General features: G+C 35.0%; 1 non-coding gene across 1 annotated transcript; it reads right to left on the bottom strand.

Annotated features, from left to right (window-relative positions):
- Positions 1 to 12,422: 12,422 nt before the first annotated feature.
- TRNAA-UGC lies at positions 12,423 to 12,495 on the bottom strand. The gene has a single exon. It is a non-coding gene; the product is annotated as a tRNA-Ala (tRNA).

The raw sequence follows: 12,495 nt of genomic DNA, 5'->3' as shown, positions 1-12,495 counted from the left end.
AATATATGAAATTTATCCACATATTTTTGTGCTTTAGAACCTACTATTATTGTCATGTTTACTTCACATGGTCTACCACACAGTTGAAGCAGCATTTCCACGGGAGCCCATGCATTGATAACTATTTTATTTATTTATTTATTAATTTTTTTGTTTTATTTCAAAATGATGTGTTTTATCCTTTAAAAAAAAAAACATTTGAATTTTAAGTAAAATTTCACACCAAACTATGTTTTTGAAAAATATTTTTATTTATTTATTTTTTCTTTATTTTAGTTTTCCAAACATAGATTGACCTGGAGTGGCTAGTTTTCAAATCTACTTCTTTGCTACAATTGAACAATATTTATATTGTAAAATGGGATTAACTTCCTTTAAGTTTATGTGGTTTCATTTTATTACTATGTTTACTTTTATCTCATGTTACTCCATTTGTATTTACTTCGTTTTATACAAAAGTTCACCGTAATTAATAAATTCATGTGCTTAATACATTCCCTACAAAAATAAACTTGTTTGTATCAGGATAAATTACAATGAATACAGAGAAAAGAAATCCCAAAAAAATAAGTAGAAGGTTGAGAATTTCACTCAACCACACAATGTGGAAAAGTGACGCATGGCTCATATGCAATTCTACCACAAGAATGACATGAAACTTGCATAGATGATGCTCGAATTTTGAAGGAAAACTTCTCAACTTGAGAGATCAATTTCATTCATCACAAATCTAATTTTTACATAATAATTTGGGGGCATTTATAGTCTCCCACAAAATAAGTTAGTGGCCGGGATTTAATCTCGATCCCCTTAAATCTAATAAAAAAACGAAGTCAATTTGACAATTCTACCGTTACAAACTTTATGAAATTAAAAATAAATAAAGTTTTCTAATAACTCATGTAATGATGCTTGCAACTTCATTTGCTCCTTCAACTGTGTAAATATTCACTTCTGAAGCTCCAAATGGTCATTTCTCAATCTAATAAGCTTGTAACACATGAAATAATAGTTGAACCGAACCTATCCAATTTTGTAGATGAAGAATGAATGCTTGTTGAATCTTCTTGGTCTTGGATCGTGTAATAGGTCCAGTTGGAACATTTGGAACACCGTGATCCTTATCATCTTCCCCGTCTTCAAAAGGGTTCGTCCTCGAATCAGAAAATCATCACCTACATGAAAAGAACTCAAGTCAGCAACATTGAAAGTCGAATGTGCTGAAAATTCTCATGGAAGATCATTTTATATGCATTGTTATTAATTCTTTCAAGGACTTGATAAGGGTCATCCCCTCTTGGATGTAACTTTGTCTTCCTTTGAGATGGGAATCACTCCTTACGAAAATGTATCCAAACCCAGTTACCGGGTTGAAAAATGATTTCATTCCGTCCTTTGTTAATTCTTGAAGCAACATTGAAATTTTGTTTCTCAATTGTCTCCTTCCCCTCTTTGTGCAATGTTTTGATCCTATTTGCCGTACTTGTGGCTGCTTTACTCAAAAAAATATTAGAATGAATAGAAAGCAAATCAAGACGCGTAAGTGGATTAAATCCGTAAGCAACTTCAAAAAGAGAACAATGAGTGGCAAACATTCGTCCCAAGACTTAATATTATTACAAATAATAGCCCTAAGCAATGCTCCTAATGTTCTATTAACCACCTCAGTTTGGTCAATAATCTGAAGATGACATGTAGTTGAAAACAATAATTTGTTATCCAATTTATGACTTAATATTCTTATAAATAATAGCCATAAGCAATGCTCCTAATATTTTATTAACCACCTCAGTTTGTTCAGGAATCTGAGGATGACATGCAGGTGAAAACAATCCACCATACTTTCCAAAAGTTACTTAAAAATTTAACTTCTGTATCTTTTTTTGTGTGCAGCAAACATTGGTAACATTGACTACAAAACTTATAAACATCGTAATTCATGGCAAAGGTCATATGGATCGTGATGAGCATTTTCTCCCGTATCTTGGTTTCGCTAACTAAAGTTTTCCAATAACTCCCAAACTTCATTACCTTATATAAACCTCTTGGGATAAGGATTCATATAACACTTCATAAAATAAGATCTACTAATGAATTTCATAGCATTTGAAGGTCATCTAGGTCATGAACCGAAGGTAAATTACCTTAGGGGCATTATGGTCATTTTACACCGTTTCTTGGTTTACCTACTTATCCTTATCCAATGACCACCAAATTTCATATCTAACCTCAACATACTATAATATGCTCAGTATTAAAATTTGATAGGCAGCGGTGCTCTTATAGTAGGTTATTTTAATGTTACTTAAATCTCGAGCTATTTAATCGGTTCAGGGTCTTAACTCACGGTTCTTTGGGTTTCTCTTTCATATATCCTTAATTCATACTTGGTTTAGGGTTCATATGAAAATCCAAGCGATTTCTACAAGTATTTCTTAACAAAAAGTCCAAGGTGGCTACTTACCTCGTCGTCGACGTTTGGGACGTCCATTCTTAAGCTTCCAGTATCTGAATTACTTCATATTTCCTTCCACATACTCCTTATTGTGTCTATTTTCTGAAACCATAAGATTTTCTAGGAGAATCGGTCTGAAATGGGGCTAAAATTGAGAAAACCCGAGAAAAGGTAAAATTTTGAGTTGACTTGGATAGTTCAGTTGAACTGGCCATATCATCGTTCTCTTCCTCTGAACAGGAAGAAAATGCACATTTTTCGCGTCGCCGCCATCTGAAACTCGACCTGTACAACAACATTTACAGCGTTTCTCTCCTCGATTTCTTCGGTATTACAATGAAGGGCTAAGGATTGATTTGATACCTTCTCGTGGATCGTAGCCTAAGATATTCGCTTCGAAAGTTCATCCAAATTTATCGTCGGAGATAAAACAAAGGATTTCTTATTGGGTAGCCGATTCTAGGGGTTTCAAGGCCCTATTTCTTCATTGAACCTCTACCATATCCTTTCTTCAGGCTAAAGGAATTTGTTTGGAGGAACGTCTTTGAGTCTAAGACCTTAATTTCCAAAAATCATTCTCGGTATGCAACTCACTCGAAACGCTAGATTTTCGATCTCTTGAGTAGCTTGTTCTACGATGTTTCATCTCTCGATTCCTTCATCAAGTTTACTCAATTTCTTCCTCTAAAGGTAGAGGAATCCTTAATTTGAAGGAAAAGAGATCGTAGATAGGAATTCGACTCTTATCCCCAATTTAATTTCTAAACCTATTTCCTTCAATTCAACATGCTCTCGAGGTTATTTTTCTTTGTGGTCTTCTATGGAAGCATTCCTTGGAGGTGCAGAAACTGATTAGAATCATTCTTGCTCAACGAATCATCATGTAACCTCGGATTTGATTTTCAAGTTTTTCTTGAAGTTCTTTAATGGCTGATTGAATTGGGGGAATGGTTTCTACGCACTTTCAGCACTCTATTCCTTCATAGAACTTGTGGGTAATATTGTTGAGAAACGGTAGGAATAAGTTTGAAGAGAAATGGTGGAGGATTGCTCTCGAATTTGGAAGAAATCTGAGAGTAGGAGACCCATAATCTAAACGCTTATTGTCTTCGATTTGGGGATCGACCTTTCTCGATTCTTATTCCGTATTGTTGCTCCTACTTCAGACTTTATAGAAGGAGCTTAAATCGACATTGAGAGCTCCAGATTCTTCTTTAATTAGAACTTTGAAGAGAAATGGTGGAGGATTTCTCTCGAATTTGGAAGAAATCTGAGAGTAGGAGACCCACAATCTAAACGCTTATTGCCTTCGATTGGGGGATCGACCTTTCTCGATTCTTATTCCGTATTGTTGCTCCTACTTCAGACTTTATAGGAGGAGCTTAAACCAACATTGAGAGCTCCAGAATCTTTGTTATTTAGAGATCAAACTTTCTGGATAATTTTTCGGAGATATCAACTCCGATCATATCCTTACCGACCTTTGCTTTGAATACTAGTCGTTTGATGTGATGATCTGTGCGTATTCGTTGTAGATCATATCAAATTTTGGAGGAGATCCGACGGTTGAAATTTGAGTTCGAAGGATTTTGCTCGGATGGTCACGGTAGATGCTCTGATTCTAATTAGAGTGGCATTTATGTAATTATCCATTCTTCTAGAGGTATTTTCGTAATTTGCCACTTTTTGAATATTTTATTATTATTTTTCTCGAAAAATCTATAATTTTTCTACAAATTCCTTGTCGCTTTTTTGATCATTTCTCACTAATTTTTAATCTTGAGATTCCTTCAAGATAAGGAATTACAAATCCGTAAAGATTCTTGATAAGTGATAAAATGACTTTTTTGCCTTTTTCATTTACTTTTTCCTTTCCAATCCTTTTCAAAAGGCCTTTAACTCCTTGAAATCACTTGTTAGGGTACACGAGTTACTTGGCTAAGTCCCTTGTTCTTGCTTAATCCTTTAATTTTTTTTTCCTTTCAATCCTTTGGGTCTTTCATGAGTGGCTTATTCTTATGGGAGCTAATTTCCTTCATTTTTGGGGTGTTACATATACATACCCGTTACAAACACAAAATAAGAAGAAGACTCAAAAGAAGAACAAAAAATACTAGATTCAAAATAAAGGCTAGTCCATGGCCCACACTCCAAAGTCCACTCTCATCCACGACCAACTCTTAGTTATTTGGAGAAAAAAAAATGATAAACATGGAGTGAGTAAAACTTAGTAAGTAACCTACTAGTAGGTTCTTAATCGCAACCTTAAGCTAGGATATTACTTTTTGTTATGTTTTCAGGATCTTAGAACTTAGAGGTCATCGTTTCATGTATCATATACTGATCCTGAAAACCTTCCCCGAAAATAACCTTCAATTTTCTCCCCATGAACACATGAGTGGTGTCGTCATAATCATGTAGTCCTACTAGTAAATCGTGGTGTAGGACATCTCATTTAATAGATGGGAAAGGTAGGCCTATCATAACATCTAGCTCATGATATATATTGCAGGACATCCTACCTAAAGAGGAATAGGGGCCTTTTAGTACACATCGTAATGCAGATAATGGTTACTTATGGGTATGGATCCTAGCAACTTATTTAGCTTGTTATTCACATAGTTCTAGATACTTGGTATATAGATTATTGATGAACCTAGGTTTATACATAATGTCATGGGTTAGGCTTTAGGAGTTGAGGTTTTAGCTTAGGAAAACATTAGAGGGTAACCTAACGTGGACTAATTCGTGTGAAAACCTACTAGCACTTTGAGGACCTCTTTCCTTCACCAAACTAAACTTATGGGTAAACTTATTTAGAAGGTGCAGAAACAAGTTTGGAAATGAATAGTGGACTATAGTTCTTGAATTCGAGGTAAACCCATGAACACGATACCCCAAAACAAAAAACTTGTATCTCTCGATTGGGTACTCGATTAAGCTTGCTTCTTGCCCCTAATAGTCTACCCGAGTTCATAATTTATAGACGGATTTTCCACTACCATTGAAACATCTAGAATTTCTATAATTTCATTCTTGATTTTTCTGAATCTTCTGCCAGAAAAGTCTTCTCCGAGCCTTCCTTTTTTAAGCACCTTGTAATTCTTATTCTATAAAAAATTTAATGATTCGAGAAGTTTATAAAAATTAGAAAAAGTACCATTTTCTCAATGTTTTTTCAATTTTACTTGTTCTTTGCTTCTAGATACAACCTAGTAGGGATTATACACTGTCTCTTATTGGAGACCTTGAGTGTTGCAAATTCTCCTCTCCTTCGAAAACTTTCAGTCATCGAAAGTGCTTATTCTAAAATAGGTCACGGTACAAGGTTCTTATTTGCCTTCTGTTTCCCAAATGCCTTCTTCTACTCTATGATTCTTCCATAGGACCTTAACAAGAGGGATTTCCTTGTTTCTCAATCATTTGACTTTCTTGTCTATTATTTGAATCGGGTCTTCTTTATACGTTAGGTCATCTCTCAAGAAGAGAGTTTCATGAGCCAGTACGTGCGAACGATCTAGGGTATACTTCCGTAGTATGGATACATGAAAGATATTATGTACTGCAAACAAGTTTGGGATATCGGTCTAATACTATTGCATTTTGTTGAATTTCCAGAAGTGTACTGCGTACCCAATGCCTTTTGTTGAATTTTCCAGAAGCGAGATTTAAATCTGGGATATCGGTCTAATACTATTGCATTTTGTTGAATTTCCAGAAGTGTACCCAATACCTTTACCGATAAATATTCATTTTTAATGTTAGCAAGAGTAGCTTAGTTGGGAGATTGTTAGACTAAAAATTTGAAGGTCACACGTGTTTTATCCCTGTTCAACGCACCTAATACAAGTTCATTATGTGACTATACAATCTAAAAACATAACTTGCTTATTCAATCTAAAATTAGTGATTATTTCTTTTTTAAACATAATGAATTAGCGGAAATACCTTTACTTATGAATTTTCATTTTTAATATTAGCGGGGATAGCTCTGTTGGGAGAGAGTCAGACTGAAGATTTGAAGGTCACGTGTTTGATCTCCACGTTCAGTGCACCTAATTCTAGTTGCATAACTCGACTATTCAATCTAAAATTAGTCAATATTCCTTTCTAAAATCTCAATGAATTATCGGAAATACCTAACGTGTTCTAGTTCACCGCACCTTATACAAGTTGGATAACTTGAATATCTTATTAAAAATTAGTGATTATTTCTATTTAAAATTTCAATGAATTAGTGAAAATACCTTTACTGATGAATTTTTATTTTTAACTATAGTGTGGATAGCTCAGTTGAGAGAGCGTTAGATTGAAGATCTGAAGGTCTCGTGCTCGATCCACGTTAACCACACATGGTTCACATTGCACAATTTGACTATTCAATCCAAAATTAGTGATCATTTCTTTCTAAAGTTTCAATTAATTAGCGGAAATATTTTTACATAAAAACTTTCATTTTTAATGTTAGCGAGGATAGCTAAGTTTGGAGAGCGTCAGACTTAAGATTTGAAGGTCACGTGTTCGATCTCCTCGTTCACCGCACCTATTTCTATTTGCATGACTTGACTATTCAATAAAAAATTAGTCATTATTTCTTTTTAAAATCTCAATGAATCAATGAAAATATCTTTACTGGTGAATTTTGATTTCTAATGATTGTGGGGATAGCTCAGTTGGGAGAGCATCAGATTGAAGATCTAAAGGTCATGTGTTCTATTCATGTTCACCCCAGGTGGTTCGTGTTAAGTTGAGTTCTTTAGATCTTCATGTGTTACATTCGTTTTGGACCATTTGGAGATTCAAAAGTAAATATTTGGATTGTTGAAGTAGTGGGTAAAGTTGCAAGCATCATTTCATGAGCGGTTAGAAAACTTTATTTATTATTTTAATTTCATAAAGTTTGTAATGCTCATGCTCAAATTGACTTCGTCTTCTGTGGAGATTTAAAGGGATCGAGATTAAATCACGGCCACCATAAATTATTATGTAAAAGCATATTTGTGATCAAGTTTGATGGTGAAGTGACTCAATTTAGAAAAAGGTTCCAAATCTCGTTTCTCAGGTTCCAAATCTCGTTTCTCAATCTTGGGACAAATTATTATGTAAAAGCATATTTGTGATCAATGAAATTAATCTCTCAAGTTGAGACGATCCCCCTTATAGAAATCTGAGCATATCTTTGTCATTTCCAAGTTTCATGCAATTCTTGTGGTAGATTGCATCTGAGTAATTCAATCAAGCCATGATCAAGTTCGATGGTGAAGTGACTCAATTTAGAAAAAGGTTCCAAATCTCGTTTCTCAATCTTGGATCTCATCATCTAATTCTAGCTTTATCTCTTGGTTGATCAAAATTTTGTATAAGAAGGTGTTAATTTCTTTAATACAAGGGTTCTTGCTTCTACAAAAGCTTGGCTCGTTGGGCTGAAGATTACGGTTCGTCTATCATCCTCCAACGGGATCTTCTATCCTCATGACTTGCTCTAATGCGGTCGTTCTTCTAACACAGATGACACATCCAGTTGTCGAGATTGGAAATGTAAGTTTGTAACCCATCCATTGAGGTTCTTGGAATGATTCTATAGCTTATCATTTCCATGTTGGGAGTAGGATCATGGGTCTTGGGCGAAGGAATCCTTTATTTACTGCCCTTCGAGTTGAAGGAAGTGTCATAAGGCTAATTTTTTTTCACTTTTTTTTTATCTATTTTATTGTTTTTTTTTAGTGATTTTATTTGATTTTATTTCAATTTGGTCAAACTCACTCATGTGCTCATCTCAATCATTTTAGTCTTGTTGGCGTTCAATAAGAGAGACCTTGGAAATAACCTCTAACTATTCAACTAGATTATCACATTAACAATTTGAATCAAATAAAGTGGCATTAACCATTTGAATCACCTCAACCCCACTTGTTGAACTTGACCAAATTTCTATAACATAACACTAACAAAGGTACAAAGTAACACAAACAAAGGTACAAAGTAACACTAACAAAGGTACAAAGTTCATAAAAGTCTTTTTAATCTAAAATACCATTGAACTTGACCATTATAGTGCCTCTCAAACGTAGGTAAAGTTTAAATTTGGGTCTCCTTGTCAAACTCACTCGGGTGCACATCTAAACCATGATGGCGTTCAACAAGAGAGACCTCAAAAATAGCCGGATTATCGCATTAACCATTTGAATCACCTCAACCCCACTTGTTGAAATTGAAACAAATATCTATAACATAACACTAACATAGGTACAATGTTCATAAAAGTCTTTTTAATCTAAGATACTATTGAACTTGACCATTACAGTGCCCTCAAAATGAGGTAAAGTTTAAATATAATTGGTGACAAAAGATGAAACTATAAAATAGAAAAAAATAAGAAAATAATATTCAATTTCAGAGAATCAAACCAGAATCTCCTAAATGAAAGCCAAATATCCAAACCGTTGGACAACAATGAATTTTTGGTGTAGTTGTCCTAAAGTCCTTTGTCTAATCCCTGAAGAGTTTTACTATGATGTTTTGGGTAATGTCTAACTCTTCGTCACGTCCTTTCATGTGTGTGATACAGTTCTCAAAGTTACCGCGATGTTTCGAGCTGTTCGATCGTGTGGCTCTTTCTTCAAAAGGGTCAACATCAAACGTCAGGTCTTTGATTGGCAACTCATCCAGACGAGCGTCGATTGCATCGATTCCAACAACAATCTTCCCATGAGTTTATGGTGCATGACCCATTTTTTATACCATTCACCTTCGAGTGTCACCATAGTTTTGCATCGTCCATGAGATGCATTGCGACCAACGTAACTCTTAGGTCCTATGAGCAAGTTCCAATAACCTTCAAGTATTGTTCTACGTCAAAAATAAAGCTTTTTAATTCCTTAGCATCCCGGTTTCCCTTTAAGGGGTTGTATTTTCCTCTGCAGTATTTTCATCTGCCGCTTCTATATCATTATTTTCATCTGTCGCTTCTATATCATAGAGTCTGTAAGCTTTTGACTCTTCACTAACTACCAGCACAACATAACTCAAACTCTTATCATCTAGCTTAGTTCTCTAAGATGCCTCCTCTTTTTGTCTCTAAATCAACTCGAGCTCACAATATTGTTTTTCTTCCTTTCGCTGTAGCTCCAGAACTAATCGTCGTTGTGCTTTTTCTACCCTTCTTCTTTTCTTTTCTAGCATTTTATCTAGCTCTTCTCTCTCTTTTCGTGCTTGTTCTTCTTTTTGTCTTGTAGCAGTAAGAGCGGCTTCTTTCTCTTTCTCAAGCTGCACATCAACATCAACAAACAACTTCGTGCGACCTTCCTCTATTCTCCTCTGTATTTCTAATTTAGTCTCTTCAGAGTTTAGCCTTTCTCCAACCTTCTTCTGAATTAGTTTTTCCATCCTCCTAACTGCATCTTCTTCTGAATTAGTTCTTTCATCCTCCTAGCTGCATCTTCTTCTAACTTCTTCAACTTTGCTTCACGCCTTTTCTTCTCTTCTTCCTCTTTCTTAAGCTTCTCTATGGAATGATTCCGATCAGTGGATGCACAACTAGGACTGAAACTGAACAATTTGGGGAAAGGAGATAACGAGGAAGACCTACTTCTGCATTGGCGGCTGAGGAAACTTGAACGGCTGCTTCTCTTGGAATGGGTAATGGAATGATAGGGGGAAGGACTTGGGTCCCTTCTGCTTCTCTGACTATGGCGATAGGAATTGGAGCGGTGAGTGTATGACAGAGACCTTGAACCACTTCTCCCCATAAGTTTCAATTGAGTTTGAGTGGCTGCTACAGGCTGAGATATAGCATGCAATACGAATATTCGATTCAAAGACATCTTTGTCTCCGTGATTAAGCCTCTCTCAGGATGAAACACCTTGCATGTTCCATTTTGAAACAAAAAGGTAACCCCCTTTGCTTGCAATTTACCACTACTCAACAAATTGTTCTTCAGGTCTAGCACATAGAACACTCCTGTGATTATCATTATGATTCCATTCACTTCCAGTCGTACATTACCCTTTCCGGTTACAACCATGCTTGACATTCCCATTGAAAATGTCCTAGCTTGTGACAGTTATAGCACTCCACTATGGCCTTGTTGAAGGTTTGTCTGCCTCGTCCCCTTCCTCTGCCACTAAAGCTTCCACGACCTTGACTCCTTCCTCCATCAGACTGCACAACTGTACTCTCCATCGACATACTTTTATTATGACACACTTAGAAGACTGCTGCTTCTAGTTTTAACTAGTTTAGGGCATGGCTCTGATACCAAATTTGTAGGAACAGAAAAAGAAAATTGGAAACATCAGAAGAATTGGGAGAAATCTCTCATCCAATTGAAGAATGACTAAATCAAATCTAATTCAAATAACTAGATCAAATCTAATCCAAATAACTCAATAAAATCTAATCCTAACAGTTACCATATCTATTTGGTATCATATTTATGTCTCGTATCTATATCTCATTTTTATTTTTTAACTCTTAAATATTTTACTTTTATAAATAGATATCTTCACGAAAATAAGTTTAATTTATGTTGAGATGGAGAATGAAAATTGACACTTAAAGGACGTTGATACTTGGGACTTTGATTCCTCTTAGTGTGAAGCTTGCATCTTGCAACTACTTGGGTAGAGAATGTGTTTCACTTAAAATTCACTCAAGAGAAAATAATCAAATAACGAACCATATTTGAGAGAGGACTTTGTTGTAAGATTCGACCCTATCAATTTGAATAGCGTTCTCCAACTAAAAATATTGAACTCTAAAGTATTCACGAGCAAAGTAAGTTTGTTGAAACTATCTATAAAAGTGTTCCAAAGTGAGTCGTGGAGAAGATTTGCCTTAAAATCTAGTTCCAATTAAGGATGTCAATGATGAAGAAGTGCAAGCTGTTGGAAGGTTTGCCGTGGAAAATTTCAGAGGTGGTAGATATAATTTAATCTACAAGCGTGTGGTGGTCTTTTCAGTCCCATATAGGCTTTGACCCAAAATTTTATATTATTGTGATAGAAGCTATAAATGACAACAATATTCATTTGTCAGATATTGCAATTGTGAAGAAGTTCCGTCATATGCATGGGACGCTACCGCCATCCAATAAGCTCTTATCATTTGGAGGAATCTTTTAAGGAATTCATCAAATTCCCCCTCCACAAGTAGTATAAACTACTATCTCTTTTAAGGAATTTATCAAATTCCCTCTCCACTACAAGTAGTATAAGCTCTTATCTCTTTTAAGGAATTCATCAAATTCCCTTTCCACTACAAGTAGTATAAGCTCTTATCTCTTTTAGGGAATTTCTTATCTCTTTTAAGGAATTCATCAAATTCCCTTTCCATTACAAGTAGTATAAGCTCAATTCCCTTTCCACGAGTAGTATAAGCTCTTATCTCTTTTAAGGAATTCATCAAATTCCTCATCAAATTTCCTTTACAATAAGTCCTCTCTCTATGTGCTTGTGGGACATTACTTAGCCATAATGATATAATAATCCCTTTATAAGTATCTTTTCTTTTTCTCTTGTACCCACCTTATACATAACATGTTAAATTAATTCATACTTAAAAAAATAATTTCTCCTTATACATAACATGTTAAATTAATTCATACTTAAAAAAATAATTTCTCCATAATATTAATTCATACTTAAAAAAATAATTTCTCCATAATCCTTTTATAAGTATCTTTTCTTTTTCTCTCGTACCCACCTTATACATAACATGTTAAATTAATTCATACTTAAAAAAATAACTTCTCCCTTTTGGAGATGCAGGGTATCAATCCCCGTACCTCTCACATGCTAAGCGAGCGCTCTACCATCTGAGCTACATCCCCACAAGTTTTGCATCACAAAACCCTAAATTTCCCGTCATCAATAATAGTGAAAATGAAGAAATATTGCTACCCAACATGTCATGAATAGGGAAAAATTGAAAAGAAATAATATATTTAATAATAAATAGTCTTATATTTGGAGATGCAGGGTATCAATCCCCGTACCTCTCGCATGCAAAGCGAGCGCTCTACCATCTGAGCTACATCCCC

Source organism: Cucurbita moschata, unplaced genomic scaffold, assembly GCF_002738365.1.
Source record: "Cucurbita moschata cultivar Rifu unplaced genomic scaffold, Cmos_1.0 Cmo_Scf00084, whole genome shotgun sequence".
In the NCBI taxonomy this organism is placed as follows: Eukaryota; Viridiplantae; Streptophyta; class Magnoliopsida; order Cucurbitales; family Cucurbitaceae; genus Cucurbita; species Cucurbita moschata.
The sequence above is the reverse complement of the archived record's forward strand: the minus strand, read 5'-3'. Positions and strand labels throughout refer to the sequence as shown.